General features: G+C 30.5%; 1 protein-coding gene and 1 long non-coding RNA gene across 2 annotated transcripts in view; one reads left to right on the forward strand and one right to left on the reverse strand.

Annotated features, from left to right (window-relative positions):
* LOC127288171 (headcase protein) overlaps window positions 1-14,792 on the forward strand; it is a 145,953-nt gene that overhangs the window by 117,748 nt on the left and 13,413 nt on the right. The gene's annotated exons all lie outside the window — the stretch shown is intronic.
* On the reverse strand, window positions 9,305-10,104 carry LOC127288190 (uncharacterized). The gene is made up of 2 exons (XR_007843998.1): window positions 9,801-10,104; window positions 9,305-9,472 (listed from the first exon to the last, which is right to left on the reverse strand). It is a non-coding gene; the product is annotated as an uncharacterized LOC127288190 (long non-coding RNA).

Consider the following 14,792-nt stretch of genomic DNA (forward strand, 5'->3'; position numbering starts at 1 on the left):
ACGACCTTCTAGGTTATTCTACAACCTTAAACTTTATCGTATGTACAAAATTGAAAGTTAGTATGCAACCTTATAGTTTATTCTACAACCTTATTATTTACTCTACAACCTTAAAGGTTATTCTACAACCTTATATGTTCTAGAACCTTCAAAGTTATTCTACAACCTACAAATTTGTTCTACAATCTTGAAGGTTATTTTATATACTTAAAATTTGTTTTACAACCTTAACAGTTGTTTTACAACCTTAAAATATTATTCTAAAACCTTAAATTTTGTTTTGCATACCTAAACTTAGTTCTAAAACCTTCAAATTTTGCTTTACAATCTCAAACAACTACTTTACAACCTTGAAGATTATTCTACAACCTTAACATTTTTTAAAACAAAATTTCTTTTGTAATTTTTCTCTATTTTATCATTAGTGCGTCAAAAAGTAAATATTTTTTAATTACATAAACAAAAAAGAAATAAATATTTCATCTTTTTGTCCTAGAAAAAATTAATTTATAGTGTGAAATTTATTTCCTCTTGTGACCCTTCAAAGGCGCGCTTAGTTGAACCTCAATGATGCCGCAAAAACGAAAGGCGTGGTCATTGTTCTTTTTTTTTAAATTTATTGTTATTTTCATTTCTTTTTGTTTTTGCTTATTTTATTTCTTTTCTTTAACTTAACCCTGTTTCAAGTTTCGTGACGTGGTTTCTTTTGCGTCACTTTGCGGTAGCTTAAAAATGGCTTATCCAAAGGTCCCGTACAACCACAAGCCACAAACTGAAGCGTCGTGTTCGTCAAGTTTATTCGTTTTGCTGTTCCTCAAAAAAGCAAAAAAAAAAAACTTCAAGGATGCATTTTGTCGTTTTCTTTAATAAGTAACGTTCCTCATGTGTGTGTACAGACAGAAAAAAAAAAAACACCTTACCTAATGGAGGCGGAAAATAATGTCTGGTATTTTTTTCGTCGTATTTGGAAAATAATTATAGTCTTCATTGAAGATATAAATAATTATTTAAATTCATCATTGAATATATTTTTTTCTGGTATTTAAAATACGCTTCTAGTCAACTTTTTTTCTCCTCTTTTTTTTTTTAATTAAACTTTTCTTGAATATTGTAGAATATTTTTTCACATGTTGAAATTTTTTCACATTTCCCAGACTATTTAATTTTACAATTTTCATTGAATGAATAAGAAAAAGTTGTGAGTTGTTGGTTTAGTCGCGCGGGAAAGAAGCCTGACGTTTGGCTTTTATACTCGCAATAATATCAACGCACCGGCTGTCAGAGTCATATACGACGCTTCATATATTATTTCACCGATTCTCAGAAAGCGTTTTCCAAGAGAAGTTTCAACACCCGACGATATATATCTTTTTATTATCAAAGCGAAACTGTACATATATATGTACCTCAGGGGTACATTTTTACGTTCGCCACAGCACACACACGACACACTCATAATATAATATATATATATATATATATGTTAAAATACCAATTTCAAAATTAATTTTCTTCTTTTAATTAATTAAAGGTGTTTCTCTTAAAAAATAAATGTTTGAATGAGTGTTTTTTTGACTGTATTCTCTATGCATTTGTTCTGATTTTCCAGAATTGGTTCAGTATTTTATTGGTTCCGATTTTTTAATATTTGTTTAGTTCTATATTAGTTTCAATTTTCCAAAACTGGTTCAGTAATTTAATGGTTCCGATTTTTCAGTATTTATGTAGTTCTAAACTAATTTCAATTTTTCCGAACTAGTTCAGTACTTTATGATTTAAGTTTACAGAACTAGCTGATTTGTATATTAGTTCCGATTTTACAGAACTGGTTCAATACTACATTATTTATTCGTCCCGATTGGTACAGTAATTTTGGATCGGAATTATAATCCTAAATTAAATGTAAATAATGAAGAAACCCATGATTTTTTTTAAGTTTCTTACGACACTTTCAATGACTAAAATTTCACTTTGCAGATTATTTAAATTCAGCATTTGAATAAATAAGCAAAAAGAAGATAAAAAACGGAAATTTTTTTTCAACTGAAAAAACGGACATAAAAAAATCCTGAGCGACGACCCTTTCATCTTCTCTCTCTCGCTGTACTTGACATTTTCTATTTTGTGTCGAAGCCGCGCGTTTCTTTTTTGGACCTAACGTCTTTCATTTTAAGGCTACTCTGTTATTCAGTCTTTCATGGTAACTCGATAAGGGTTGCTATTTACCCACTGGGTAGCATTCTCTATCTCGCATGAGAGATAAATGAGTAACTTTTTGGTTTTTTTTGGGGGGGGGGGATCAAAATAAAAAAACGCATATATATTCTCGTGAAAAAGTTTCTTTTTTTATGTCTCTCATTTGTGTTCATATTTCGATATTATTAAAATGGATCTAGTTATATCATAAAGATTTGAAAAAAATTGATACTTAAAGTCGGGAATTTTTTTTTTTAATCTCACTATTGTAAAACAAAATAGCTCTTATACTGACAATTTTGCTGTCTCATTATTTCCCTTAACGTTCTTTGTTTAACCAAATGAATGTTCAATTTTCACTGAGCAGCCGGATTAAAAGACAATGAAGAAAATACTTTTAGATCCTTGCTGACACTCTCTTTTCTTCCACTTAATAAAAGCCCTCTTTCTCTTTCTCTAAAGCCTTCAACTATATTTCATTCCATCTAATTAGCATCGTTGTTTGTTGGTGCGGACGTTAATTTTATATTCCAAAAGAAAATTATTCCTGCGCAATAAATTTTATTTTATTTAAATTTTTTTTATATATATATATACAATTCTTCAAATTTCGTTCATTAATTTTAGAGTTCGTTAAAATGTTTCTCTTTTTTAATTTACGAAAAATTTTTCCCAAGATGGTAAATAAGCAAGGAATAATTTAGGACAGATAAATTATGTAAAAAGTATGATCCAAGAGATGGTCCTTGCGAATGAAGGAAAAAGAGAAATACTTATAATTGCCTGGCTTCAATCCCCTGTTAAGGATTTTCAATCTTCAATGTGTAGTGTAGTAGACGTGGCTTGTGAATTTTTTTTCCTTTTTTTCTTGAAAGACGAGGAAGGGGAAGGACTAAGAAAGAGGGAAAAAAAGTTTTCTTAAGAGTCAACGAAATCGGAAATAAGAGATGGGATGAGGCAAAACGTAAAGGGAGAAGTGGGGGGTGGGGGGTAAGAAGAGGGAAAAAAGAGAGAGAAAAAAATTCGCGTCCCTATATCGCAGGCCTATCGCCTGCTTTTTCATTACTTCTCGTCAAGGGCGTCCTTCGGAGTCCCTGAAAACCCAATCTCTTCAGATCATTCCATTAATGCGACTTTGCCTTATAACTGAGACCTAACGAAGTGGCGCGCTATATCACTTTTCGCTGGTGCGCGCCTATTATTATGTTCTCTCTCTCTCGCTCTCTATCTATCTCTGTTGGTAGCGAATCTTTATCTCAATTGAATCAGGAGGGATATATAATTCATGTTTCTTTATGACTACATCAAAAACCCATAAAATAGTTTTTCCAAACGTTTTTATTTTAACTTTCTTTAAATTATGCACGAGGGAGAAAAAAATGTGATTTTCCCCTCTCTTTAATTGTAGGAAAAAAAAAAAATCTTATCTACTAAATTAATACAGGGTGACAATGATTTTTTTATTTTAGAAATTTTTTTAATTCTTAATTATATTTTGAAATTAAATTACAAATTTTGCGAAATTAGATCACAGAATATATGCCAATCTAGATCACGGATTCAAAACTAGGTCACGGAATTCGCGAAACAAGATCGCGGATTTCTTAAAATTATATCACGGAATTTGCGAAACTAGGTCACGAATTCCGTGAAATTAGTTCAGGAATTCGCGAATCTAGGTCACGGAATTCGTGGAAATATATCAGAGATTCCGCGAATTTGTATCAGGAATTCGCGAATCTAGGTAATGTATTCCGCGGAACTAGATCACGGAATTCGTGAAAATATATCACCGAATTCGCGAATCTAGGTCATGGATTCCGCGAAATTATATCACGAAATTCTCGAAACTAGATATCTAGTACCGCGGAAGTAGATCACGAATTCCGCGAAATTAGTTCAGGAATTTGCGAATCTAGGTCACGGATTCCGCGGAACTAGATCACGGAATTGGTGAAAATATATCACGGAATTCGCGAACCTAGGTCATGGATTCCGCGAAATTATATCACAAAATTCTCGAAACTATAGATAATGGATTCCGCGGAAGTAAATCACGAATTCCGCGAAATTAGTTCAGGAATTTGCGAATCTAGGTCACGGATTCCGCGGAACTAGATCACGGAATTGGTGAAAATATATCACGGAATTCGCGAACCTAGGTCATGGATTCCGCGAAATTATATCACAAAATTCTCGAAACTATAGATAATGGATTCCGCGGAAGTAAATCACGAATTCCGCGAAATTAGTTCAGGAATTTGCGAATCTAGGTCACGGAATTCGTGGAAATATATCACAGATTCCGCGAATTTATATCAGGAATTCGCGAATCTAGGTTACGGATTCTGTGAAACTAGATAACGGATATCGCGAATCTATTTCACGGATTCCACGAATTTGGATCACGGAATTCGTTAAAATATAGGTCACGGTTTTTATTTTTTAAATGAAAAAAAAATGAAAAATATTATCAAACAGCCTGTTAAATAATAAAATTGAAATAATAATAATAATAATAATAATAATAATAATAATAATAATAATAATAATAATAATAATATAAGACAGAATTGAAAAAATTTATATGTTATTAAAAATGATTATATTTGCAAACAAGAATATATATTGGAAATTGATGAGGTGGTGTTAGCCTCAATATTGTTGAATGCAAAGAACTCGCGTGGCATTGAGATTCTTCACCTATAAGTGCATAGAGATTATAGTACATTAGCCCCGCGATGAAGTCAATGTAGATGTTTATCATTACAATGTTGTTGCATCGTTTGTCGTGTCTATGTATTTGCAAATTGAATCGCGGGATTTGTCGACGCGCACACGCTTTATAATAATGTGTGTAGTTGATAACACTAAGGTTGAACGAACAAATCAGTGGAGTCATGAGTATATATATATATATATATATACATATACGATCGCGTAACACCCACCAGCTTTGCAAAAACACGTTTACATAACGATTGCTATGTTTTTTAATTAGACATATTTGCTATTAAAACAGAATTTACAACTGGTACAAGGTTCAATATAGTCTTTATAACAGGAAACAAATCTTGTTATTAATTTTTTATTCTTCTGATTTTCTTTTTACTCAGAAAGCAATTCTTGTTTTTAAATATTTATTCTGCTTTATAGAGGGAATAAAAATTTTCCTTCAAAAATACAATGAAAATCTCTTTCTTTTCTTTTTTTTTTTTTTTTTTGAAAAAAATTTTTCGTTTAAAACAAATATATTGTTCGGAACAACTATTTCTTGAAGCACCGTTGTTTGAAACAACTATTAGTAAAAAAAAAAAGGAACAACAGCTTTGAACAAGTATTAATAATACACGGAGAGAAATCTGTTACTAATAACGCATGAGCAGACCGTTCGAAAATATTTTTAGACATTCATTGTTTCGAACAACTATATTGTTTGGAACAACTATTAGTGGAACGAAACCATGTTTGGAACAATTATTAGGTAGAAAGAACACTTGTTTGGAGCAACTATTAGTTGAATCAACCCCTGTTTGAAACAATTATTAGTTGAAATATCCATTATTTAGAACCATTAATTGAAAAAACCCTTGTTTAGGACAACTATATTGTTCGGAACAACTATTAGTAGAACAAACCCTTGTTTGAGGCAACTGTATTGTTCGGAACAACTAGTAGTGATAATAACCCTTGTTTGGAACAACTATTAGTGGAACGAAACCATGTTTGGAACAATTATTAGGTGGAAAGAACACTTGTTTGGAGCAACTATTAGTTGAATCAACCCCTCTTTGAAACAACTATTAATTGAAATATCCATTATTTAGAACCATTAGTTAAAAAAACCCTTGTTTAGGACAACTATATTGTTCGGAACAACTATTATTAGAACAAACCCTTGTTTGGAGAAACTATTAGTTAAAAGAACCCTAGGACAACTATATTCTTCGAAACAACTATTACTGGAAATAATCCATGTTTGGAGCAACTATTAGTTAAATGAACCCTTTTTTGAGGCAACTGTATTGTTCGGAACAACTAGTAGTGGTAATAACCCTTGTTTGGAACAACTATGAGCGGAAAGAACCCTTGTTTGGAACAAGGAACATCCATTCTTTAGAACTATTATTTAAAAGAACCCTAGCTTGAAATAACTATATTAGTTGAGAGAATCTTTGTTTGGAGCAACTATTAAATTAAAATAAAACTTGTTTGGAACAACTAAATTGTTCGTAACAACTATGAATTAAAATAATAATAATAATAATAATAATAATATTTGCATTAACTTTATTAAAACAACCTTTGTTTTGGAACTACTATATTGTTCTAAATAACTATTATAAAAGTTAAGAAAAAAAAAAAAATTTCCCATATAAATCATTAAATAAAAATTGGGAAATATTGTCATAAAATTTATATTAATACGAAACTCTATAAATATTTTATTTTGAAATCGATAATCCTACCTAATACTTTGGAAAGTAATGAACTATTCATGAACTGAAATGTAATAAATGGAATAAGAGAGAGAGAGAGAGAGAGAGAGAAAAGGAAAAAAAAGTGTCCGTGTGTGTGCACTTTATGGTGCGAAGCAGACTTTAATTTCGAACGAATGTTCATTGAAAGATTGTGCGCTCACAAAGTTGAATAGGGAGTATCGGGGCATTTTGCTGTCAGCAAATCAGCCGTAAATTTTGGTTTGAGAGATGTGGGATGAGGGGAGTGGAGGGGGGGGGTCAATTTTCAATCGCTCTTTCTCTTTTTGACATTGAACAAAGAAAATGTGGAGACGAGAGGAGGCGCCCCCTATATAGTTATACTTTTTTTCATGTGACTTGTATATATGTGTGAATTTCCATGTGTACGTGTGTAGTTAATCCCTATATATGTTCTTTTAAAGAGAGAGAGAGAGAAGGAACTTATTGCTTTTACGCGACTAAAAGACTGTTTTCCGGTATGTTGAAAGTCTAGTAATCTATATAATGTGATACAGTACACTCTCGTGAGCAGAGAGTTAAATCTCACACTTATTTGGGTCCAGCGGCAAAATTGGTTCTGGTGTATACATGAATCCACTGTAAATAGGGGCAGGTGAAGCTTATCGTGTCATTTTATCCTACATTGTATAGGAGAGAAACTTTCTGAATGGACATCGTTCGTCCATGTTTCCCTTTTCCTCTCTTTTGCCCTACACAAAAATCTTGATAAGATCCTTGATTATACACAAAACCCTCGAATATTTAATACTTTTGAAATTAAAATTTAACTCGAAATTTAATGGTTATTTATTTATAATTACAAAAAAAAATTACTACTTTTAATTAAGATTTGATACTCGGTATTTTTTTCGAAAATTATTTGCAATTAAATTGAAACTATTTTAAATCGAATTTATATATTATACAGCAATTTTTTTTTCTTCAATTATTTTTTAATAATTGGAGTTTTTGAGGGTAAATTTAAATTGATTTCGTTTATACAAGAGGAGTATGTATATAAATGGCTGTATTAAAAAGTGAAGTTAATCTGTCAAAAACACGATGAATTTAAATTACAATCAGAAATCAATGAATTGGTAAAAATTCGTCAATTTCGAAATTCGTTAGGTTAAATATATTTTTTGTCTGGTGCTCTTCGATCTTCTCTTTTCAGAGAGAATATGTCATGTTTATGCAAGAAAACCCTTCTCTAGAAATTAAGTTTTAAACGAGCTTTTCGCAAACGCCCCCGGGGAGCTTTATATTTTGTCAATATATATTCGCGTAAGGTACTTACGACACCACTTGAAAGGGGAATTTATTCAAAAGGTCGCATGAAACTCAAAATTCGAACTATAAAATGAAAATTTTTATTTACCTACTATTTTATTTTATTTATTGATATAGAAATATTTTTTTTTAAGAACACTTTGTGCTTAATTTAATTCGTTAAAAAAAAATTTTTTTTTTTTCATAAAATAATAATTTGTAAATATGAATGAATTTAAAAATATTTATGTAATAAAAATTTGAACAGGAAATTGTGATTATTTTTTCATAGAGTGTGTGCATATATATATATAAAGTAGTTTTCAAGTGAAATTCAGAGGACGTGAAAAGTACTAAGTAAAAGTGTCACCTGAACGCGACGTCGGTGGATTATACTTAATAAAATATAAGCGTTAAGTGCAGGCAAAGCTTCTTAGCTAAGGAACCTTTACTATGGGCGCGACTGTCTCTTAACTTGTGCTCCTTGAAAGAGAGAGACACTTCGTCCTTGGCGGTAGTTTCGAATAAATCAGACGTCTAGGGTGTGACTTGACTGGGATTTAATGCACTCTCATCTCAACTATATATATACAACAAACGAAGACAGCTCGTTCCATCACGTTCCTCCTTTTAAGAAATAATAAAAAAAATTTTCTTCTATAATAAATTACCAACATTTAGAAAGAAAAAAAAAAATTTATATTTTTTATTTCCTTTTTAATGTCAATTATAGAAAAAAAAATAAATAAAAATAGGCGATATTGGAATTAAATCGCGCGCGGTCCAACCAACGAGAAAATTGAACAAAGTCAGTCGATTTGGTTATAGACGGTCGTTAAGAATGAGTTTTAGGAGGGGACGAGTTGTTTCAAGAGTTATACGAGTTTAGGTTGAGATTTCATTTTAAAACAAAGGATTCTCGAAAGCGAGGTCGTAAAATTTTCAATTTCCCGGTTGGTTAAGTCCTTACTTCAAACTTTCCCGAGATTTACATGTGCGTAATTCTAAGGTTCGGGCGTTAAATCAATCTCCCTTTTCGGAAACTCGTACGAAACACCTTAATTAAGTCAATTTATATTTTCAACCAAGAAACTTTCTTGTTTTATATTTTATTTTGTTAAAAATATTTTTTCACAATTTTTAAAAATATTTTAATTTTTGTTAAAATTATTTAAAATCCATATTTTTATTTTGTTTATTATAGTAGTTTTTAATTTTGTATTTTTTTTTTTTGTACCTCATTTCGAAAGACGATTGTTAATTTATTCTGGTGCGTTTCAAGTTCTTAAGGGGGGAACACCAGTTGTAACTCAAAAAATAATGCTTTTTACAAGAATATTTTCCAAAAGAACAATGAATCTTTTTAAAGAATACTATTTATTAGTTAAAAGTACATGTAAAAAGCTGTAATTTAAAAGAAAAAAAAAATTTTTTTAACAAAAACTTTTGGAGATATGAGCCATTGAAGTGGCGCCTTAAGAAAAAAGGCGAATTGCGGTGACCAGCATTCTGCAAGTATACTTCGTCTGAAATACAAAAATGAAATTGATTTACATTTATTATAAGATTATCTAGTTCGTGATCGAAGGATTTAAAAAAAAAAAAAAATTTGACAAATTGGCGACCTGTCAAAGTCAAAAGTATGATTTTCGTTAAAAAAATACGGTCGATTTTCAGCTATATAAAAAAAAGTTTTGCATAAAAAAAAAAATCCTTCGATCACGAACTAGACTTATATGTGTAAATGAAGCACACTAAATTTTAAATAAATCGGTTTAATGGTATTCGAGTAATCGTGGTCACCGACTTGGAAAATGTCATTTTGAGAAAAACGCATTCAAAGTTTCAACTTACTTTTTTTTGTTCAGGAGAAATTTTGTTTCCAAGTTACAAAGAGTCATCGATTCCTGGACCATATAATAACTCTTCCGCAGTGGTTGCCGTTTCTAAATCATAGGAAAAGGCCATGTGTCGTTAGGGTCAGGTATGGCTGGCCACCTTGTATGAAGCCACGGGACGCGCCGCTGCAGTGTTCTGTATATCTCATTTATTTTTCACCGGATCAACTTTGAAATTTACAGACACATTTCTAAATATGTATACTTTAAGAAAATGCACAAAAAAAAAATTCGATTTTTCGAAAGTTACAACTGGTGTTCCCCCCTTAATGAAAAGACTACGAGTGTAAATTAGAGAGAGAGACACACATATACACTACTAACGAATTAGACACCTCGAGGGGTGACAAGCTTTTTCCATTTTTCCGCACACAAAACCCCAGTTCTCCTTATCTCTCACCCTTTTATATATTATTTCGTTTCACAATTTTTTTTAAATAAAAACTTTTTGTTGCGTCACACTTGTGTATGTTAAAAGCATAAATTAACAGTCAAAAGGATATATATATATATATATATAGTAGAATTTACCCTTCCCAAAAAGTTCTTTGAAAATATTATATCCCATTTGACAGACACATGAGAGAAAACTTTGGAGAGGGGGTTGAAAAGTGGGATTTACAAGACACGTTGTTAATATAAAAGTGAAAAACCCTACCAAGACTTGTGAGAGTTGTATTATTTCTCCCCTGGCCATATCCTTTGCGCATTATTTATTTACGCGCGAACCAGACATTCTGTTTCTACTTAACAAGATTGAAACGACGTGACGCGAACCCCCAGATTTTTTTGACCTTAAAAAAACAGGAGTAATCTTTTAGCAAATTCAACTTTTAGAAGATTTTTCCTCTCAAAAAAAATAAATAATAAAAAATGAATCAAAAAAAAATTATTTAATAATAATTATTATGAAAGAAAATTAATATTTTATTGCATTGATAAATTTCTATAAATTTCCACTAAATTTCCTAAATTTCTTTATGTTTCTACATATTCCTATACAATTGACCAAATAAATTTCCATACGTTCCCCTAAATGTCCATAAATTTCTTTAAATTGCCCTAAATTTTCGTATATTTCTATAATTTTCCACAAATTACCAGATAAATTTCCATAAGTGACGGCAAAAAAAAAGAAATCGTACTCGAAAAATAATTTTCAATTCATTGCTTTATAATTTTCCATAAGCTCCCCTACATGGCCATAAATTTCTCTAAATTTCCCTAAATTTTCGTATATTTCTATAATTTTCCACAAATTACTAGATAAATTTCCATAAGTGACGGCAAAAAAAAAGAAATCGTACTCGAAAAATAATTTTCACTTCATTGCTTTATAATTTTCCATAAGTTCCCCTACATGGCCATAAATTTCCCTAAATTTTCGTATATTTCTATAATTTTCCACAAATTACTAGATAAATTTCCATAAGTGACGGCAAAAAAAAAGAAATCGTACTCGAAAAATAATTTTCAATTCATTGCTTTATAATTTTCCATAAGCTCCCCTACATGGCCATAAATTTCTCTAAATTTCCCTAAATTTTCGTATATTTCTATAATTTTCCACAAATTACTAGATAAATTTCCATAAGTGACGGCAAAAAAAAAGAAATCGTACTCGAAAAATAATTTTCACTTCATTGCTTTATAATTTTCCATAAGTTCCCCTACATGGCCATAAATTTCCCTAAATTTTCGTATATTTCTATAATTTTCCACAAATTACTAGATAAATTTCCATAAGTGACGGCAAAAAAAAAGAAATCGTACTCGAAAAATAATTTTCAATTCATTGCTTTATAATTTTCCATAAGCTCCCCTACATGGCCATAAATTTCTCTAAATTTCCCTAAATTTTCGTATATTTCTATAATTTTCCACAAATTACTAGATAAATTTCCATAAGTGACGGCAAAAAAAAAGAAATCGTACTCGAAAAATAATTTTCACTTCATTGCTTTATAATTTTCCATAAGTTCCCCTACATGGCCATAAATTTCCCTAAATTTTCGTATATTTCTATAATTTTCCACAAATTACTAGATAAATTTCCATAAGTGACGGCAAAAAAAAAGAAATCGTACTCGAAAAATAATTTTCAATTCATTGCTTTATAATTTTCCATAAGCTCCCCTACATGGCCATAAATTTCTCTAAATTTCCCTAAATTTTCGTATATTTCTATAATTTTCCACAAATTACTAGATAAATTTCCATAAGTGACGGCAAAAAAAAAGAAATCGTACTCGAAAAATAATTTTCACTTCATTGCTTTATAATTTTCCATAAGTTCCCCTACATGGCCATAAATTTCCCTAAATTTTCGTATATTTCTATAATTTTCCACAAATTACTAGATAAATTTCCATAAGTGACGGCAAAAAAAAAGAAATCGTACTCGAAAAAAAAATTTCATTTCATTTCATTGATAAATTTCTGTAATTTTCTATAAATTTCCACACGTTTCCCTAAGTGTCTATAAAATTCAATAAATTTTCCTGCATTTCTGTAATTTTCCCGAAATTATCAATTAAATTTCCATAAATAACCGCGAAAACAGAAAAGGAATGTCAAAAAATAATTTTCATTTAATTGCGACTTTAACGCGATAATAATATATAGAGAGATTTGTCATCATATAATAAAAATGATTGCTGTTCCAATTTAGGAGGAGGAGGAGAAGGAGGTTGTGTATATATTTTTGAAAATTGTCGTTAATGTGCTTTTCGACATGGTTCTTAATCACGCGTCATAAATGTCAGATGGCAATCTTATCTTAAACGAGTAATTAGACGTTGCTTTGCGTAGGGTCGTTTACGCGCAACTGTATATACGATCGCGTTTCAACTCCCCTCTATATATATTCGCTGAATAAACGCGAGAGAGAAGCACATTATCAAGTTGCACGCGACTATAATACGAGGTGCCCGTTATTCATAATTTTCTTCCCAAAGATTTAATGAAATTTCTCTCTCTCTCACTCTCTTTTGTAAGGTTATATTATTATATACACACAACCCGGTTGTTAAGAACGCCTAACTTTACAGCCAAACGATAAACTACTTTTTCAGGTCATCACGTGACCTTGCTGTGTGTTTCTAACTCGTTATTATGAGCGTCCTCTTCCCCCCCTTCTCTCATCTCTAAAAAATACATAAATCGTCAAATTACATTCAGATTACACCTTCAGGCGAACTATTTAATGGGGGAAAAAAAGTGATGCATTGTATTTCATAAGGGTAGATTTAAATTTCCTTCTTTTCATAAAAGGATAACGAAAAAAAAACGTAATTCTAAATTAAAGAATATTTTATCTCCGTTTGCCTTAAAAATTATAAATATATATAGACAACCAGAAAGATAATACATTTTTAAAATTCCTTTTTTTTACTTTATCAGGATTTTTTTCGAATTACAATTTTTTTTTTTTTTGCCCTTATTCGATTTTCCTCATGAGGAACTAATTTCAATCTATATACGATCAAATGAGTCTCTGACGAGGATTCACGTTCAAAATGATTAACTCTGAATTCTAGTGCCCGCGTGTGTGCAGTGCAATTAGGACGATTGCTATGTTCGTTGTACGATTCCCAACAATTTGCTCGAAAGCCCTATCTCTATCTCTCTTCTCTATAGTATCACGTTGGGAATCGCTCTCGTCGTCAAAGGCATTTAGCTCCTGACTATATTCGTTCCCATTTTCGGGGGGCGGCAGGACGGGGGTTTTGTCGTCTCTTTTCTCTCCTCGAGTATTTTGGAATCCTTGGCACGTTGAGGTTTTGCTGAAATTGCGTGTTCTTAAGACGCACAAGAGATAAGGGACGACACAAGAAGAGAAAGTGTTTTTTTTTCATTTATTGAGGAGTATAGAAATTCTTTTTTTTATATGTTTAATTTCATATAATTGAAGTTAATTTTATTTTCAACAAATTTGTTGCATTAATTTTTTTTTTTTTTGGAAATTGCTAAAAAAAAAAATTTTCATTGCTGCTTAAATTTCCATAACTAACCACAAATAAATTTCCATAAGTTACTGCTTAAGTTTTCATAACTTACCACAAATAAATTTCCATAAGTTACTGCTTAAGTTTCCATAACTTACCACCGATAAATTTCCATAATTTACTGGTTAAGTTTCCATAAATTTTTAACGGCAACATTTCCATAATTTACTGCTTAGGTTTTCATAACTTACCACAAATAAATTTCCATAAGTTACTGCTTAAGTTTCCATAACTTACCACCGATAAATTTCCATAATTTACTGGTTAAGTTTCCATAAATTTTTAATGGCAACATTTCCATAATTTACTGCTTAAGTTTCCATAACTTACCACAAATAAATTTCCATAATTTACTGCTTAAGTTTCCATAACTTACCACAAATAAATTTCCATAATTTATTGCTTAAGTTTCCATAACATACCATAAATAAATTTCCATAAGTTACTGCTTAAGTTTCCATAACTTACCACAAATAAATTTCCATAAGTTACTTCTTAAGTTTTCATAACTTACCATCGATTAATTTCCATAACTTACTGCTTAAGTTTCCATAACTTACCATAAATAAATATCCATAAGTTACTGCTAAATTTTCCATAACTTACCACAAATAAATTTCCATAAGTTACTGCTTAGGTTTTCATAACTTACCACAAATAAATTTCCATAAGTTACTGCTTAAGTTTCCATAACTTACCACAAATAAATTTCCATAAGTTACTTCTTAAGTTTTCATAACTTACCATCGATTAATTTCCATAATTTACTGGTTAAGTTTCCATAAATTTTTAGCAGCAAAATTTTCATAATTTACTGCTTAAATTTCCATAACTTACCACTGATAAATTTTCATAATTTACTGATTAAGTTTCCATAAATTTTTAGCGGCAATATTTTTTTTATAATTTACTAAATAAATTACCACAATTATTAAGTTTAC

This window comes from Leptopilina boulardi, unplaced genomic scaffold, assembly GCF_019393585.1.
Source record: "Leptopilina boulardi isolate dan_hultmark-lab unplaced genomic scaffold, ZJU_Lbou_2.1 LbouV2_38, whole genome shotgun sequence".
Taxonomy (NCBI): Eukaryota; Metazoa; Arthropoda; class Insecta; order Hymenoptera; family Figitidae; genus Leptopilina; species Leptopilina boulardi.